The following is a 5,422-nucleotide window of genomic DNA, read 5'->3' as shown; positions in this document are numbered from 1 at the left end:
GTTCCACTGGTGGGCTGGGGGCATCGGTAAGCATGCCGTGAGGGACTCCTCAGACAGAATAAACCTTCACAAGTTGCCTCTTACACTTGTATTTTAATGACAGCAGTACAGCGAATGCTTCCATAGTTGATAGTTAGTAAGAATTTTCATGGCTTTACAACCTTCTGTTTTGTAGGCTGCTGAGTTAAGAAATTTAAAGTAGTTCTGTTCAGGTTTCACATGCATGACTGAGTAGGAGGTAGATTTTACTAATTGTTTTTAATCAGATTAATGAGGAATTTATTTTCTGTTGCTGTGAGTGACTACTGCAGTGATATAACTTCTTTGGCATCAGAGATTTGTGCATTTTTAAAAAAAGACTCTATTACAAACAGTATGAGGAGTAACTAATTGGACATTTCATAAAGATTTTGCTTACTGGCAGATGGATGATATGACACATGTAATGTATATGCAGTATTGCCAACTGTAGGCATTAGAAATCATGAGTCAGACCCTTAAAAGTCTTGAGAGTGATTAAGAAAATGTGAAGATTAACTCCTGTTCTTTGGGCCCCTAGGGTAACATGAGTCAAGCTTACGACAAGTCTTGCTCGAGACCTTAGAAAGGAAAACTGAGTTTTTTGGCTAATCACATGTCTTTTAGAGTTGGAGCTTTAGGAAAAAAAAAAAAGGCACAAAACCTTGCAAGACTGGCAATAAAATGATGATTTGGCAGTGCTCTAATAGAGCAGGATGCCATAATCTGAAAATAATCAGAGACTGAATTTATTTGTGAACATCTGTGCGAACATAACACAAGCCTTGGATAGCAAGGTTTTCCGGGTAGGGCGGTTATATCTGCTAATCTACAAAACAGCCTGCCTCTGCCAAAGGCGTAAATCTAAATTTCTAGATTTTTTTTTTTTTTTTGGACTTGTTTGGAATGACTATTAATAAAGTGAGAGAGATAAATTGTTTACCATCGTAACAGAATTACCCTGTGCATGATGATGAAGTTGATGAAATCATGCATCAGAAGAAAACAGGAAGCAAGATGAGCATTCCACTGTGTCTACCCGGTATGTGCAAGACTAATACGTTGTTTATGTTGTTAGATCCACTTGTTGAATTATTTGTCTCTCTCTGGTTGCGACGAGAGAGACAACAAGTTGTCACTGTTGCCTTAGGCCCAGCTCTGTCAAAGACAAGTGGATGTCTAAAGAAAAATCTAGACTGAGGTCGGATCTGTGTAAGCCAAAGGGTGCAATCTACAAATCCTTTCTCTTTCCAAATCCAGCACGGCAATCTGTATGGCTGTAGTTGCCTAAGTTTTTTCCAGTAAAGTTATTTAAATATTAAGAAGCTGAACTGAGCTTTTGGCACCCGTGTCAGGTTTGCAAGGCTCTACAGACTGAGCATCAGTCTTTGCACTCGCATCTGCTGGAGGGTGCACGTGTGTCTCGCCAACGGCAGCGCAACCACATTACAGCAAGAGTAGCCACTGTAACAAAAGTTGGGAGGAGGAGCAGACTGGAAATGCTGTGGCAAGTTACTTTGATACACTACTTTAACAGTTGATTAGGAAGTGGGAGATAGTGTTTGATAGCTATTCAACCTGAGAGGTTTTGCCATGCACTCTACAGACCTTGCTGCGTGAGGCCACCTTCTACATAGCTCGTAACACCGTCTCACTGCGCAGAAAGGGCAGCGAGAGCCACAGACCTGGAAGGAAGAGTTTTCTTCCTCCTTGAGCTGGAGAGTAATATTTCCACTTACTTGTTCTGATTCTCCCTTACAGCTCTTGGATTCCTTTTTTGCATGCCTTGTAGCTTCAACAAGAGAGGACAGCCTTGCCACCAGCCTGCTAGGAGATCATAGAATCATTAAGGTTGGAAAAGACCCTTAAGATCATCAAGTCCAACCGTTAACCTAACACTGCCAAGTCCACCACTAAACCATGTCCTCAAGCACCATGTCTATCCGTCTTTTAAATACCTCCAGGGATGGCGACTCAACCACTTCCCTGGGCAGCCTGTTCCAATGCCTGACTACCCTTTCGGTGAAGAAGTTTCTCCTAATATCCAGCCTAAACCTCCCCTGGCGCAGCTTGAGGCCATTTCCTCTCGTCCTGTCACTTGTTACTGGGGAGAAGAGACTGACCCCCCCACCTGGCTACAACCTCCTTTCAGATAGTTGTAGAGAGCAATAAGGTCTCCCCTCAGCCTCCTCTTCTCCAGGCTAAACAACCTCAGCTCCCTCAGCCGCTCCTCATGAGACTTGTGCTCTAGACCCTTCACCAACTTCGTTGCCCTTCTCTGGACACTCTCCGACACCTCGATGTCCTTCTTGTAGTGAGGGGCCCAGAACTGAACACAGTACTCGAGGTGCGGCCTCACCAGTGCCGAATACAGGGGCACTATCACCTGCCTGGTCCTGCTGGCCACACTATTCCTGATACAAGCCAGGATGCCATTGGCCCTCTTGGCCACCTGAGCACACTGCACGCCATTGCTGCCTATGGAGTGGTGGCTAGCGGAAGTGACTTATTTTGAGGCCGTGTTTGGATTTGGGAGAATAGCTGGTGTATGAGCGGGGAGTGTGGTCCATATGGTGCTGTGAAAGGGCTGGAGGACAGCTGAGCTGTGGGCCACCATGTGGATTTAAGAGGCTGGATGCAGCACAGGTTTTTGTGTGGCTTTGCTTAGAATTAGCAGTAGGTTGGTTTTCAGGCCATGAGTGAAGCTCTGATGAAGATGGCTGCAGGGCATCATGAAAAGAGTTATTTCTGAATATACATTTTTCTAAATATTGTATTTCTGTCCTGAAGTTTGAGGCCACATAAATTCTAGTCTGTTTGACACTACTTTTGTCATCTGCGTGTTCGTTTAGGCTGAAAATTGTAACACTGCATTTTCAAGCACAGTTTAGAATTTCTCTGTAATGCTCTTTTTTTTTTTCTTTTTTTCTGCCTAAACAATGTTGAAGCCATTTTAGCCTATAGCTATGTTAAAAAAAAAATATGCAGTGACACTTGTATTTGAGATCAGATGAAGCTGTAGAGTGTCTGGAGTAAACTTGGCTGCTAATGTGCTCAGTTCTCTTCCAAATAGACTTGTGAGTAGTCATCAAAGCTAACAAATGTCAAAACCCCAGTTCTGTTTCCTTAAGTCCATCCGGGGCACGTGTGTATTGGGAGTAGGTGAAAGGAAATGGTAAGAAATTGGGCTTCCTGCATTGAAGAAGGTACAAGGGAGACTTGCTCGTCAGGAGTTGAGCACTCGGTGAGTGCCCCAGGAGAAGTGCTGAGGGTGGCATTGCAGGGGTGACGATTGGAGTGGGTTATGGAGCGGAGAACATCCAGGAATGCTGAGGAACTGCTCAGAAATATGGTAAACAAGTGGATTTTGTAGACATGTAGTGCATGCTTTCTAAACTGGGATGGGTGTAGGCTTGTCTGTCACTGTGGATGAAATGATGAAAGGTCCATAAGGGTAAGAAGTTCATTTTCTGGGATGGTACAGGTGCAATTAGATTAATATTCAGAAGAAGAATGTAGTCCCCCACTCTGGAGTAGAGGATGAAAACTGAATCACCATATGCTGCTCAGGCTCCGTGCGTAATTTGGTAGCTGTTTCAGTAAGTAATTGATTAGATAATGCTTCCTGTGAAGTCATCAGTTTGGGGTTCACTTGAGGAGAACTAACATGAGGTCCATCAAACCAGAGAGGATTTTTATTAGGAAAACCATGATTAAAGATTCAAACTTTAAATGAGGACTTCTTAATTATGCTGTCCAAGTGCAGAGGGAAAAATATTTAGTGTATGGAAAGATTACAGAAGACTCCTGCGGACACCTCCCTATTCCTTGATTTCATCTCAGAGCAAAACAGGAAGAAAATTCATATCTTCCTCTTAAAAAAATGAATTTGACAAGTCTTGTGGAGCTATGAGTGGCAGACATGAAAGCATAAGAGGCAAATCAGTCAAAATATTTTAAAAAAACTTTTCTCTCCCCTAGTTTGACAACACCATTTCCTTGAATGCAGGGTTGTGTTAGGTATTTTTCCAGTCATCTTGTAACATTTATTGTGTTTTAGCTGAAATGTGCTAGAGGAAAGTGAAGTCAGCGCCTTTGCCTCTGATAAATAACTCGACAGTTGTTAAGTACAGCTGCCTGTAAGGACAAGGAGATGTGCATAATGTCCAGCCCTGAATGCTGGGGTTAGCAGTGGTCATTGGCTAGTCGGAGTGGAGCAATTTCTGTATTGTCATCTCGTAGTGAGACTGGATGAGGCACAAGATGATCTGAACAGTGAGGAAGGGTCCAGTTGATGTGGATATCAAGCATTTTCTATGCTCTCTGCTTCATGGTGGAAACTGTGCTATTTTAAGAGAGTGTTACTGTAGAGGAGAAAGATGTATGGGACCAGTATTAGACTTCTTTATGTGGTATTTAATGAATTAATGCTTAATGTTTGTCTGGAAACATTAAAGAATATATTTTTTTCCTAGAAGAACAAGAAGTTACCCCTCATTTTTGAACTTCTATATCAGGAAAGCATTTATAAGGAACCATATAAATACTGAGCTAGTTCTCTTTCCATCTTACCTGCAGGAAGAAGAGATAAGGAATAAGAATTTCAGGTCCTGCTCTGCTAGTAAAAAATCTGTATCTTCAAATATGCAAGAGTAAGCAACTGTCATTATAGTGAGTGAAAAGTAAAATTTTGTTATGCTGTGGACAGGTTCTATATACCCAACTTCCACACAGTATGTATAGAAGTATGCTAAATCTAGAAGCATGATATGTATGGAAGTGTACAGTATGTATACTGCCTTTACAGTACAGTAAGTACGAAAGTAATCATTGTGTAAGCAGTCATATACGAGTATAACTAGATATGCTGCAGGCCACATGGGTTGAAGAGAAGCCCAACAAACTTGGTTCCTTTCTTTGATTCATTTGTATTTCCAGTAGATAAAAGAAAAAACTTTCTGCAAAAATTTAAGGCATTCCATGAATGGAATCCAATTTAAATAATTTCTTTAAAAAACCACGGGGATAATTGTGGTTTTAATACAAAACTGGCTGAACAATCAGAAACCAAAACACTTAAGAGTGGTAAAATAGCAAAGTGGAGGTCACTGGGGACTAGTGTTGAGCCTAATACTCACTTCTCTATAAATGACCTAAAATAATAACAGAAGAAAACTTACACATCAATCAAATTCACAGATGGTATCAAGAGGCTGCAAAGAAAGCAGAGACAACAGATAAACCACCAAATACACTAAAGAGTTTAGAGAAAAAAGCATTCAAGGACAAGATGCAACTTTGACACATGTAAGGTTCTTTTGTGGATTAAAAGAAGGCTAAAAATGCAAATATATTCTCAGAAGCCCATGGACACCGATTTCGTCAGGAGACACGGACCATCTTA

This window comes from Nipponia nippon, unplaced genomic scaffold, assembly GCF_047370975.1.
Source record: "Nipponia nippon isolate SJK-2023a ecotype South Korea unplaced genomic scaffold, ASM4737097v1 scaffold_2, whole genome shotgun sequence".
Taxonomy (NCBI): Eukaryota; Metazoa; Chordata; class Aves; order Pelecaniformes; family Threskiornithidae; genus Nipponia; species Nipponia nippon.
Note: the sequence above shows the minus strand (reverse complement) of the source record.